Genomic DNA, 15,193 nt, shown 5'->3' with positions numbered 1-15,193 from the left:
AGTGCAGAAAAAGGCTGCTTATTCAACGTGAAATTAAAACTTCCAAACTGTAAGCATAACATTATAAAATAAGAACTAAGATGTAAAAATTCTTCTCACCTGGAAACTAAAATATGGATCAAACCAGCTCAAAAATGAAGACTAAGGTCCCAATTCATTAAGAATGATGTTTTGTACACAAGTCTTAATGGAATAGGAAGATCAGTGGCAGATACATACAGAGAAGGGTCCCTGTGCAAAAACAATATATGGGCTCTTTGCAGTTAAATAGTTCTGTCTATGACAAAAGCTACTTGCTGCTTTGATGGTAGAAACGGGTCACTTTACCTCTTCTCAGGCACCTACGCAGCTGCACATGTCGTATCAATGATATGTCTGCCTCTGAGAAGGATGCAACACATTTATTGAGAAGCATGCGACTCTGTAATAAACTACCTTTCAACTGCCTTGCTCCATGAGTTGATGTACATTATTTTGATAAAATTTACCTCATATTTGTAGGATAAATTATGATGAACTTGTCTAGTGCTTTTGGCCATGCTCCTTCCTGCTCGAACTCAGTCCCCTTTCTAAAAAGTTTGCACAACTAGTCAGGCAAAATTTGTATGCAACTTTGTGACATTTTTGACAAGAAGTATCATACCTAAAATTGATCACCACATTACCAATAGCACAAATAACCAGGCAACTCTCAATACTAATCAAACCTACAATGAACAATGAGTACAAAATGCCCCAAAATGATATTAAATTTCAATCTAACACTAATCACACAAAAGTGTGCAAAAAGATAAGTATTTTATTAAAACTGTATGCTCCCCAAGGTACTGTATCATAGGGCAGACAGCATCCACAGTATCTCTTTCTGTCTCATTACTGGGAATCTTCCACTCGGGGTTCTGTTTGAGTCATGTATTTCAGAGATTTTCATGTATACACTGGTGTAAGCGCTCAACGTAGAGAACAGGATAAATGTGAGACTGATCAATTTTTGGGAGGCAGAATGAACAAATCAAAGGTTTTTTTATCCCTTTCATGATGTGGTATAAGTGATTAGATGGCTTTTTTCTTTGTGTCAATGCGATTACAATTATGCCATATTTATATCTTTTTATGTTTGACTGCTTTCTACAACACACTAAAAAACGCATGTGAGGACTTGTTTTTAGCGGGATGATTTGATGTTTTTATTGGTACCTCTTTTGGGCACGCAAAGTTTTTGATCACTGTCTATTCCAATTTTTTGAAGGCAAAGTAAGCAAAAACCAGCAATTCAGGAATATTTTCCTTTTTTTAAGAAAACATTCACCATGTGGTAAAAGTGGTAAAGCAGCTTTCTTCTTTGGGTCAGTACGATTACAGCGATACCATATTTGTATCTTTTTTTAGGCCTTGCCGCTCTTACACTGTAAACTATTTTATAGAAAAAATAATTGGTTTTGGATTGCTGTATTATGAGAGCTATAGAAATCTAGCAAATTCTGCACTCCAAAATCCAAATGCCCCCCTCAAACCACATTTAGCATCCACATATGATTCTGTGCTGCAAGCGGCGTGACGTCATCTTCAGGCGCCGGAAGCTGCGCTGGTGGCCTGCGAGTGTCTCCACATGAAAGAAGTGAGGAGAGACAGAGCTTTCCTATTAAAATAAATTTTCCACAATGGGCAAAAAAGGAAAAATAGGAAAGAGCCGAAAGGATAAATTTTATCATCTGGCTAAGGAAACAGGGTACCGCTCCCATTCAGCATTTAAGCTCATTCAGCTTAATAGAAAGTTTCAGTTCCTGCAGAAGGCTCGAGCACTCATTGACCTGTGCGCTGCCCCTGGAGGGTGGCTTCAGGTTGCCTCAAAGTTTATGCCAGTCTCCAGCCTCATTATAGGGGTTGATCTTGTGCAAATTAAACCAATCCCTAATGTTGTCACATTACAGGACGATATAACCAGCGAGTCCTGCAGACAGGCTTTGAAGAAGCAGCTTCAAACGTGGAAGGCAGATGTTGTTCTGAATGATGGAGCGCCTAATGTCGGTGCTAACTGAGTTCACGATGCATTTTCACAAGTTCACTTGTCTTTGATGGCACTGCGGCTTGCATGTGACAGTCTTTCAAGAGGCGGCTGGTTCATTACAAAGGTTTTTCACTCTGCTGATTATCGGTCCTTACTTTGGATCCTGAAGAACTTTTTCAAGAAAGTTAGCTCAACTAAACCTCAAGCGTCTCGTAGTGAGAGTGCTGAGATCTTTGCTGTGTGTCAAGGATACTTGGCTCCTGATAAGATTGACAGTCGATTCTTTGATCCCAAATATGCATTCAAGAATGTGGAAAGCACTGTGCAAACAGTATCTCAGCTAGTATCGAATAAGAAGCCAAAGGCAGAAGGATATGAGGAAGGACCTGTTTACCATGTATTGCATTTCTGTAGCAATGAGAGACCAATTAATTTACAGGTGTGTGCCTCGTGAAGCAAAAGCTAGGCATAATGTTTGGGCACTACAATATATGGGCACTAAAATGGCAGATTTGCAATTTTTACATAGCAACATCTACTGCTGCTTGATTCTGGAAAACACTCATGGAGTCAAAATTGTTACTATATCTGTAGATAGAGTCCCAGAGGGGTGTAATTTCCAAAATGGGATCAATTGAGGGGGAATTCTGTCCTTTTGTAACTTAGGGGTTCTGTATATGGAGTCCGCAATCTATTCTACAAAAAATTTCCCTCTCAATTCTTGCCATGTGGCTATCCAGTAATGTATAGCCACACATGGGAAATCACCACAATCATCAGATATTGTGACAAATTATGGTGCCATTTTTACCTATTTCCTCCTGAGAAAATGTAAAATCTCTGCTAAAACTAAATTTTTGTGGTAAAAATTAGAGATGAGCGAACCTTTCAAGGTTCGATTGGGTTCAGTTCAATTGAACGATTTGCTGAACGTACCCGAACCCCATTACATTCAATGGGAGACAAAACGAAACTTATGCACACCTTAACCCCTTATCGACCACATTATACACCTTTTAACGGTGGTAGTTAAGGTTACTTAAGCAACAGTGCCGCTTTTTAACAACGCTGAGAAATAAGATTATAGCGCCCCCCAGAGTCAGAATTTCTCTGGGCTCTCTGCTACCGTGAGTAGCATGAAAACTGGCATCAATTGACTCTCAGTAGAAAATTGCAAATGACAGAGCAGCAGTCAGCTATGAGCCATCAATGAGATAGGTATTAGGGTGTGGCCCAGCATTTACAGCTTGGAATTAAAGTTTTAATGAGGACCCGGTGTATAAGAGACTGGTGTAAGTCTTCTTACCAGGAAGAACTGATACCTCATGCAACACCTCCAATTTTATTTTACAGCCACACTCAGATGGCACAAACATCAGTGTCATACAGTACTAGTGGTAGAAAAATGTAAGGAAAGTAACACAGGTTGTTGACTTGATCAATTGATCCACAGTAGAACCATTATAATAGCACAGAAGCAGTGAGCCATAGTCAATGCATGAGGTACCAGGGTCTGGGACAGCATTTGCAGCTTTGAATTGAAGTTTCAATTAAGGCATGAAGGCTAAGGGAGTGGTGTAAGCCTTCTTTGCTGGGAGCCCAGATACATTATGCAACAGCTCAATTTTTTAGTTTCCCCACCACAATCAGGTGACACAAACATCAGTTTTATAGACTACTATTGGTAGAAAAATGTAAGGATTGTAACACAGGTAGGTGATTGATCAATTGACCCTAAGGGCAAAGCAGAAGTCAGCCATGTGCCATGAACAAGGATTTAGAGCTTTGAATTGAAGTTTCAGTTAAAAGATGGTGCCTAAGGGAGTGGTGTAAACCTTCTTTCTTATCTGAGAGCCCAGATACCTCATGCAACACCTTTTTTTTCCAGCCTCACTAAGATGGCACAAACATCAGTTTCATACAGTATTATTGGTACAAAAATGTAAGGAAAGTAAAACAGGTAGTTGGCTGATAGTGATTGCAGTCATGCCTGTCTGGGAGTCCTACTTAAAAAGGCAACCCAACAGATGAAGACTCAACTTGTAGTCTCCACATTTCAAATAATTATTATCAAACACCACTAAAACGGGACCAATTTACACACAGTAGGACTCTGACATACCTTCCACTACAGGCAACCCACCAGATAGAAACCCAACTTTGAGTCTCCACATTTCAATAAAGAATTGTCACACAACACTCAAGTGGCATCAATTTCCACAGAGTAGTAACTGTATAATTGGCCTCTGACACACCTTCCACCACAGGCAAGGCAACTCATGAGATGGAATCCAACTTGGAGTCTCCACATTACAAAAAATAATTGTCACACAGCACTAAAGTGGTATCAATTTCCACAGAGTAGAAACAGTATAATAGGCCTGTGACATACCTTCTACTACAGGCAACCCACCAGATGGATACCTAACTTTGAATCTCCACATTTCAAAAGAATATTTGTCACACAAAACTAAAGTAGCATCAAGTTTCACAGGATACAAACAGTATATTAGGCCTGCTACATACCGTCTACTACAGGCAACCCATCAGATGGAGACCCAACTTTGAGTCTCCACATTTCAAAAAATTGTTTGCAACATCAGCAGCAGTATCAACAGCAGGCACAGAAGACACCACAAAGATGGCACAGACTGCAAATGGGATGCACACTTTGTGCTTCACTGCTGTCTTGGGGAAAATCACTTTTAAGATTGTCTGCAAGCATATTTTGAAACTTCAGCATGCATGCATCCCTTTCCAGGGGGAAAGGATCTGGCTAAATTTACTCTTGTACCGTGGATCTAGCAGAGTGGCAACCCAGTAGTCAGCACTATTACTAACCTTAAGAATACAGGCATTGTGTTGAAGATAGTGCAGCAAGAAGGCGCTCATGGGTCGGGCACTTCCATGAGGTTTAAGTCTTTGCTGTGTTGGTGGCGGGGTAACACTTAAGGATGCTCCCTCCGACCAATCTCACCAACCACGGACAACAAAGAGTGTATCATTATCCTCTCCTGACTTTTGCGCGTTCATCTCCACATCCTACTTAATTTGTTCCTTGGCTCCTGCATCTTCACTAGCAGTTTGTCTGGTACCAAGAACCCCCTTGATCTCTGTAAGACACCCTCCCATGGCCCCCACCTGTGAGACAACAGTCCAGAAATTTAAGATATTGTTATTCCTTCCGCATCTTCCTCGACTTCCAACTCTTCCTCTGGGAGCATCACCTCCTCGGTAGGAAATGTGGATTAAATCCGCGCTGCCATAATAATAAGGTTCCAGATGATAATAAAATTTTAAAGTGGTTTATTCAGTGTGTTTCAAGGCTCCAATGGCCTCTTCTTCAGGAATTACCACATACAACTTTGGAGCTTTGAAACGTACTAAATAAACCACTGTAAATGTTATTATCATCTGGAACCTTATTATTACGGCAGCGCGGATTTAATCCATATTTCCTACCAAGTATATTGCTTCATATATCCATGACCGTCCTGTGGACCTGCAGCAGCCAAAATCTTTGCAAGCCTTTATTCAGTATCACCAGATGAGCGACTTTCTTGGTGATTCCTTTATCTGTTTTGTGAGATAAGACCATATTTTCGCTTTTGTGTCTCCCCTTTTCTTTCAAATACCATCACCTCTTCAACAAAGTATGCAAAGTGTGCTTCAGCATGTAGATGACCTAAATAGGGATGCTGATGATGGCATTGTCAGTGCTAACCATCATAGCAGCCATTTCAAAACTGTGCAGAAGGGTGCAGATGTCCTTCACATGTGCCCACTCCGCAAGCATGATTTGCACCACTGTTTTGACCAAGGCTATGCAAAATGACATACTGCACCAGGACTTGTCGCTACTGCCACAGCCACTGCAACATGTGCAGAGTGGAATTCCACCTTGTCGGAACATCGCTAATAGAACGGTTAACCGGTAGGCCGAAAGACCTCTGCAGCGATGCAAGTGGCAGAGAAATTGCTGTACCACCAGGTTGCGAATGTGAGCCATGCAAGGCACGTGTGTGAGGTTGCCATGGCGTAGGGATGCCATCAGGTTTGCTCGGCTATCATACACATACACTGCCTTCCCTGGCTCCAGCTTTAGAGGAGACAGCTATTGCTCTAACACAGCCTGAATACCTTTCCACATCTCTTGAGTTGTGAGACTGTGATCTCCAAGGCATATTAATTTAAAAACTGCCTGATTTCGATGAGCCATGGTTGTGCAGTACAGATGTGGGGGAGATTCTATCTGCACTGTTGGAACTCGTGTCTGACTAAGGGAGAGGTTGAGGGCACAGGTGGAGGCTCAAAAGGAGGTGGAGGAGGCAGAAGCAGTGGAGGAACTGTTAGATACATAGATACAGAGGTTTGTCCCACAAACCTAGGGGATTCAAACACTTGTAGAGCAGCCCCTTGACCGCCTTTCCCCACATTTTGCTCATCCAGGTTTCAGTGGTGAAACGCACCCTGGCAGACAGATTTTTTTCAGGGAACGGCTGATGTTGTTGGCGACATGCTGGCGTAGCGCAGACACAGCTTTCTTAGAGAAGTAATTGCGACTTGGAAACTGATTCTAGGGTTACTGCGATGGCCATCAACTTTCAGAAACCATCTGTAACCACCACGCATAAAGGCAGCATTTCCATGGCCAAAATATTGGACATGGTGGAGTTCAATCTCTTAGCTTTGCCATGTGTAGGAGGAAGCATTCTTTTACGTGACCACAACTGCAGTCACACACCACTAAAGTTACATTAATTTCCACAGAGGCAACTAGCCAAATACATACCCAAATTGTAGTCGCCACATTTCCAAAAATTATTGTCACACACCAATAAAGTGACATCAATTTTCACATAGTAGAAACAGTATATTTTGCCTCTAACACTCCTTCCACAAGAGGCAAACCACCAAATAAAAACCTAACTTGGAATCTCTACATTTCAAAAATTTATTGTCAAGCACCACTAAAGTGACATAAATTTTCACAGGGCAGAAACAGTACAATGGGTCTCTGACATCCCTTCCACAACAGACAACCCACCAGATGGAGACCTAACTTTGAGGCTCCAAATTTTCAAAAATTATTGTCACACACCACTAAAGTGACATCAATTTCCACAGAGCAGAAATAGTATAATAGGTCACTGACACACCTTCCACTGCAGGCAACGCAACAAATGGAAACCCAACTTGGAATCTTCACATTTCCAAAAATTATTGTCACACAATAATAAAGTGACATCAATTTCCACAGCGCAGAAACAGTATAATGGGCTTCTGATACCCCTTCCACAACAAGCAACCCACCAGATGAAGACACAACTTGGAGTCTCCACATTTCAAAAAATTGCTTATAACATCAGCAGCAATAGCAACAACATGCACAGAAGTCATGACAAAGTTGGCACAGACTAAAATTATGTGAGATCAATGCATGACACTAGAAATGACACCATCGCCTAGTCTGCCTAGTTTTACGTCTGAAGTGCAAAAGTTATTGGAGAACCATGACTTGTTCATTTTGATGAAAGTTAGGCGGTCTGCACTATCAGGGAACACCCGGATACCCTTATCCATCAGGGCACCACCAGCAGCATTGAATACACATTCTTAGAGAACTCTGGCTGCAAGGAATAACAAACCTCCAAGTATTGACAGAAGAGCTAAGGCTACGCATCCATTTTTGAAGACCAAAATGCAAAACAGTCCAAATTCCCCTTGATGACATTGATATTGAGCTTGAGATACTCCTGCACCATCCTCGCCAGATACTCACAACGTGTCAGTCTTGCTCTGTTCTGCTGGTGCACAGGCTGGTTTAAAAAATGTGTGAAGCAACTCACAGAATATATTTATGCCACTTACACTGCTGCTGCTGCTACTAATGTTTTTGCGGTGACGCCTTGATGTTCCTGGGGTTGGAAGTCTAGAACTGCAATGCACACTGCGTGCCTCACAGCTGTCTTGGGGAAATCCACTCTAAAGATAGTCTACTAGCATATTTTGATACTCCATCATGCGAGCATCCCTTTTCAGGCGGAAGCACCTGGCAAAATTTACTTTTGTACCATGGATCTAACAGTATGGCAACCCAATAGTCAGCACTAACTATTCCTCCTAACCCTAAGAATATGGGCATCATGTACTAAGTGGTATTAATTTTTAAAATGGTATGTCAATTTTATTCAATAGAAAAACACACATATGTAAAATCACACAGTAACATAGTAACAATAGTGCACCAAGACAGTACAAGCAGGAAAGGGAAAAACACCCCTGCATGCACACCACCATTAAATGTAAAAAGCCAAGGCCAAGGGACCCATGATTATGAACAATACCGCAAGCGGCATGGTGAAAAATTCCACCCTAAACATCAGGAATGAGGCTTACCAGAGTAATAGGGGCAACAGAGCGGTGATCCCAGGGCCAGATGTCCACCCTGACACGCATTTCGCTGGCACAATGCCGCTTTCTCGAGTCGCTTGATAGTAGTTCACATGATATTCCTAATGATATTACTATGGATGACAGCTCATACTATAGACATCCAAAAAAGCAGCAATTTTTTCAAAAAAGTCCCAAGCGCGCGGGCCGCAAACACAGCATCAACCGTAGGAATGGCAACTCGCCATCGCAAGAAAATATAGAAGTGGACTGTTTTTCTAATGTTTTAAACCTTTCTAGTTGCACATTGACCGAAGATCAATTACATGTTCTTTCTCTAAGACTAAATTTTGCACTGGACAGACATTTCAATTTGTTCAATACCATTCTGGACATTAATAAATTTATATGGAACCTTACAGTCTAAAGACACTTTTTTTCATTATTGGAAGATGCAAGTGTGGAAACACCTGATGTCTTTAATAATGAATATTGTAAATTGTCTTTTGCAGAACAGATGGCTCTGAAAAATTTACAGAAATTGAATTATGAAGATACAATTTTTGTTAAGGATGTTCAACAGTCAACCAGGTTTCATACAAAAAAATCCTGAATTTTATCCAGTTAATTCCAGAGTTGACTGTGTGGATCGCTTTCAGATGGTTATTGAGAGAGTTAAAAAACTTGGACAAACATAGAACAAAAATGTTAATTTGACTCCCTGTCAATTTAAAACATTAAATGAAATTAAAAATATACCAAATTTAACTGTAAAAATGGCAGATAAGGGAGGCTTGGTGGTGGTGATGAATTCTTCTGAGTATTGCAATCAAATTAATCTTTTGTTGGAGGATAACACTACATATACAAAATTAAAAAATGACCCCACTGTTCAATTTCAGAAAAAAACATTTAAATTAATTGATGAGTGTTTTTCTCTTGGTGTTATAACCATATCTCAATCTGATTATCTTAAAGTTGATCATCCTATAACACCTATTATGCATGCCTTGCTGAAGGTCCATAAGAATATTTCACCGCCACCAATGCGCCCTATCATATCTGGTATAGGTTCTGTTACAGAACATCTCAGCCAATGGCTTGATTCTATTTTCCAACCATTATGCACACGTACACCAGGCTTTTTGAGAGACACTAAGGATGTCCTTGATCAATTTTCTGATAGAAAATGGCGTGATGATTTCTGTTGAATAAGTTGTGATGTAACAGCATTGTATACTTCTATACCTCAGAATTTGTCTATTACAGCTGTGAAGTACCATCTGCAAAGATATAGTAACTATACAGCTGATCTTTCTCAATATGCTTTGCAAGTATTATATTTTTTACTAAACCAATTATTTTTCTTTTGATCAGAATTTCTATCTCCAATGCAGAGGAGTATCGATGGGTGGTAAGCATTCTCCTTCTGTGGCAAACTTAGTAATGTCATATTGGGAGGAAAAATGTCTTTACTCCTCAACCAGTCCATTTTTAACTTCTATATTGTGGTATGGCAGATATATAAACGATACACTCCTAATTTGGATGGGGGATATGTCTGCCATACCAGAGTTTGTAGGTTATTTAAATGCTAATGAATTTAATTTGCGATTCACCCATAAATTTGACTCTTTTTCAATGTCTTTTTTTGGATCTGATGTTGCGTGGCCATGTTGGCTCATTCATTTCAACTTCTACTTATTCTAAACCCATGTCGAATATTAGCATCTTGCATGCAAGTAGTAGTCATCCTCACCACACGACCAAGTCCATTCCTGTTGGGAAATTAGCAAGAATTTCTAGAAATTGTAATAATCTCTCATAACTGAAAAATGAAATGTAATAATGTTGTAATAAACTGAAAAAGAGAGGTTATCCGGAGTGGTCTCTAAAAAGAGCCGTTGATATTGTTTAACAGAAAAAAAGATGCGATTTTTTTCATTTCCAAAAATAATCGCTTTAATAATAATGTGGAGCAAAAGGTATTATCTATACAATATAGCTCTCAATTTCAATCCATAAAATCTATCATTAAGAAACATCTTCCAATATTATATGAAGATGATATTTTATCTTCTATTCTTTCATCTGGTTGTCATATTTTGGCAAAAAAAGCAATTGCCACCAGTAATTTGCTCTATCTAAGTCTTTTTAGTTCAAACAGGATACAAAAAACCTGGTTGAATTATCTTGGTTTCTATAAGTGTGGTACTTTGAGTTGTAGAGCCTGTGCACATTCTGCGGTTGCCCATAGTTTTTATAGCTGTGATAATTCTAAACAATATAAAATATTACAATATATCAATTGCAGTTCCAAGAATGTAGTTTATTTAATCAGTTGTACTATTTGTAATCTTTACTATGTAGGATGCACCACCCGACATTTGAAAATCAGAATTTCAGAACACATAACTGATATTATTTCTGTGGGTAGTTCTAATCGTAATTTGTCCTCTGCTTCTAAGCACTTTAGTTTTTATCATCAGAGAAATGTTGCTTCGTTGAAAGTTATTGGTATAGAACGAATTGCCACAGAACCAAGATGAGGAAACATCAGAAAGTTGCTACTAACACATGAAGCATATTGGATGTTGGGTCTGGAAACATGCGCTCCAGCCGATTTAAAGGCACGTAGAGAAATAATGTATCATTATTAATGTACAACTTATATGTGAAATTAATCCTCTTTTTTCTGCTTTTTCTACTTTTGATATTATATTGTGTGCTGTTTGTGTGATCACAATTTTATCTCACCATGGTTTGTTAATTGTAATTAATCTCTTGCAACACGTGTGTATATTGCTGTTATTGGTTAAAGCTGTGTATAAAACACTTCTAAGTCAGTCTGACCATCAGCTTTTGAAAAAAAAAAGTAGGACTAGTGTTCGAAACGCGTTGCTCTTGGAACATTCATGTGAACTCTGTCATGATTTTTTGCTACTTTTATAAATAAAATATGGATCTTTTGGAAGCTGGGATTTTTTTCTTTTTTTTCTTTCTTTTTTCTTCTTTTCTCTTGATTGAATACACGCTGAACTACGTGTTCCCATGCTCTCACACTCCACAAGCTGCTTCAGGTGAGCTGGCTGGATTTTCTTTTCTATTACATATATAAATACCTGTCTGTGTTCATTATCTCATGAAATACATTTACATTTGACCAGCTTGCTTTTGCTGAAATTGCCTGCGCCCCCGACGACCAATGTGAGAAAATTTTGCACGGGCCAAGCTAGTCATTTATTAATTAAATGTATGTACAGCAAGCTGCACACAAACTGTTTTAATTATATATGTCACTGAAATATTTATATCTATCCATTCTATGTGTATTTATCTATTCTATCTATTCTATTCTAACATGTCAGGCTATGATTTTACTGTACATGGCAGATAAATAGACAGCTTTTCATCGATTTATTTATCTAAACTATATATAAACAAAAAATGAAACTCATATATATAGAGTCATTACAAACAAAGTGATCTATTTCATGTGTTTATTTCTGTTAATGTTTATGACTATGGCTTACAGCCAATGAAAACCCAAAAGTCATTATCTCAGTAAATTAGAATAATTAACAAAAACACACCTGCAAAGGCTTCCAAAGTGTTTAAAAAGATCCCTTAGTCTGTTTCAGTAGGCTGCACAATCATGGGGACTGATTTGACAGATGTCCAGAAGGCAGTTATTGACACACTCCACAAAGTGGGTAAGCCACACAAGGTCATTGCTAAAGAAGCTAGCTGTTCACAGAGTGTTGTATCCAAGCATATTAATGGAAAGTTGAGTGAAAGGAAAAAAGTGTGGTAGAAAACGGTGCACAAGCATCCGGTATAACCGCAGCTTTGAAAGGCTTGTCAAGGAAAGGCCATTCAAAAATTTGGGGGAGATTCACAAGGAGTGGACTGCTGCTGGAGTCATTGCTTCAAGAGCCACCACACACTGACATATCCAGGACATGGGCTACAAGTGTCGCATTTCTTCTGTCAAGCCACTCATGGCCAATAGCAACGCCAGAAGCGTCTTACCTGGGCCAAGGAGAAAAATGACTGGACTGTTGCTCAATGGTCCAATGTGTTGCTTTCAGATGAAAGTAAAGTTTGCATTTCATTTGGAAATGAAGGTCTATGATTCTATGAAAGTCTGGAAGAAGAGTGGAGAGGCACACAATCCAAGCTGCTTGAGGTCTAGTGTGAAGTTTCCACAATCAGTGATGGTTTGGGGAACCATGTCATATGCTGGTGTAGGTAAACTTTGTTTTATCAAGACAAAAGTCAGCAGAGCCATTTACCAGGAAATTTTAGAGCACTTCATACTTTCCTCTGCTGACAATCTTTTTGGAGATGGATATTTAATTCTCCAGTAGGACTTTGCACCTGTCCACACTGCCAAAAGTACCAATAACTGGTTTAAAAACAACAGTATCACTGTGCTTGATTGGCCAGCAAACTCTCCTGACCTTAACCCCATAGAGGATCTATGGGATATTGTTAAGAGGAAGATGAGAGACACCATACCCAACAATGCACACAAGCTATAGACTGCTATCAAAGTAGCATAGACTTCCATAACACCTCAGCAGTGCCACAGGCTGATCACCTCCATGCCATGCCACACCACACTGATGCAGTAATTGATGCAAAAGGAGCACCAATCAAGTATTGTATGCATTTACTGAACATACATTTCAGTAGGCCAATATTTCAGATTTTGAAATAATTTTTCAAGCTGGTATTATAAAGTATTCTAATTTACTGAGATAATGACTTTGGGTTTTCATTGGCAGTAAGTCATAATCATCAATATTAACAGAAATAAGCACTTGAAATAGATCACTCTGTTTCTACTGACTCTATATAATAAATGAGTTTCACTTTTTGTATTGAAGAACTGAAATAAATTAACTTTTTGATTATATTATAATTTTGTGAGATCCTGTATATACTTTGCTCCTTTTCAATTTTTTTTTCCTTACCCTCAAAAAGGATTTTCACACTTTGTCTTTCATATAGACCGTATGATTGCCATTTCAACTTGCACTTCAAAAAAAAAAATGTAATACAAAATAGATCTATGCTGTGTAAAGGATTGAAAAATTGTGACAAATATCATCTATGTACCTTCCTAGCCATCTAAATTTATTTTATTAATTTATTTCTTCAGCTGATTATTTGAACAGTAAGGGTAGGTTTCCACGTTCAGTATTTGCTGCAGACTGGATGCTGCGTACAGTCGCAGCGTCCAATCCGTAGCGGCCAGATGTTACAGCATAGCGGATGGGATTTTATGAATTCCCATCTCCACTATGCTTTCAAAGACGTAGGTGGCAGACCTGCATATACGCACATGTGGTGCGTCTTTATAGACTGCATCATGTCTATTTATGTTGCGGAGATCCTCAGTCTCATCAAGATAAATTGCACAGTCCTATGTATAGGATGCGGTGACTCCACATGGTTCAATGAACACATGCGGAATGACCTCACATACAAAACCCGGCAGCATTTTGGATGGAGCGGGCATCTGCTGCTTTCAAAGCGCTGCCAATACTGAATGTGGAAACATACCCTTACAGTATTGTTACCAGTGTTTCTATAAACTGACTGATATAAGGAATCAGGGCTCCAGAATAACTGTCCCTCTTTCTGTCTATAGTGGCAGGTAAAATGTTTTTTAAAAACTTTTGCAACTCTCCTCAGTGTACCCTACAGTTGTCAATTGTGCCACATACTGTACATGGCATCTTGAGGGATTTGGACATTTAGTGGGGTTATTAGCTCTTTCAGTGAATTAGTATGGTTTTCAATTAATTTCCTTATCAGGTATACCTTCACGTACTATCATTATTAAACTAATTGTACGTTGAAAGAAAACATAAAATCAAGAAGTTTCTGCAAAGTATACTAGTAGAGATAATTCAATTCAACGCAAATCTGAACATTTTGACATTTCATTTGCACAAATCCAGGACCAAATATGGGTTAAAATAATAAAATACAAAGTAGTAATTTGTCCTAGTCCTCCCCTGACCATGAGCCATCTCCACTGCCACAACAGCTCCCTGGTCTTCTGGGATGAGCTTTGTTTATTCTGGTGTTTCCATCTGGAGCCAGTTTTCATGGCTAGGTTTCTGGATTTGATCCTCTGACCTGTTGCTGCGTGGTCAGGTGCCCTGTCAACTGACATATTGCCTTTTACTCTCAGACTATCTAAGTGATCATGGTTCCAATTGTCCTTGTTCCCCCTTTTCGTTTGCCCCTCTCTGGGTGTTTTCCATTTTGCCATGTTGGTTCAACCCTATCACATTCTGAGCTGAATTCCTGCAGTGAACCTGTTTGCTTTCCTTCCCAGTACCTCTTGCTTTCACTTCTTTAGATTTATGGGATGTTTTACTTTATTATTTACTTCTGGCTCTCCTTAACTTACTTTATCCTATGTGAATGTGTTTTAATTTTCTCATCCTGCTTTCTGTATTTCTCTGCATACTTTCCTCTTCTCTTATTGGCAGTGTGTTGCAGCCTCTCTTCTGGTTCCTCAGGAGGTATCAGAAACCCCTTGATGGCCTTTTAGGGATCCAGGTCCGAGGTGGTGTTTTTGAGTTGTGAGCTATGGTGTAGAGACAAGTTGGGTGTGGGTGCAACATCTCATTGTAATAGGTCTTCCCTTTATCCATTACTTGTGAGTGAATGTGTGTTAAATTCATAATAGCAGTGCAAGAAGGATTGAAGGAAGAACTGAAAATTAGCAGAGATGAACACAAAACACCAATAACAGTGAGGCGTAGGACA

General features: G+C 39.3%; 1 pseudogene; it reads left to right on the top strand.

The window, feature by feature from the left end:
* Positions 1 to 1,641: 1,641 nt before the first annotated feature.
* Positions 1,642 to 15,193, top strand: part of LOC141100928 (pre-rRNA 2'-O-ribose RNA methyltransferase FTSJ3 pseudogene) — a 30,556-nt pseudogene continuing 17,004 nt past the window's right edge.

This window comes from Dendrobates tinctorius, unplaced genomic scaffold, assembly GCF_039654945.1.
Source record: "Dendrobates tinctorius isolate UK_male_01 unplaced genomic scaffold, ASM3965494v1 ptg000111l, whole genome shotgun sequence".
Classification (NCBI taxonomy): domain Eukaryota; kingdom Metazoa; phylum Chordata; class Amphibia; order Anura; family Dendrobatidae; genus Dendrobates; species Dendrobates tinctorius.
The sequence above is the reverse complement of the archived record's forward strand: the minus strand, read 5'-3'. Positions and strand labels throughout refer to the sequence as shown.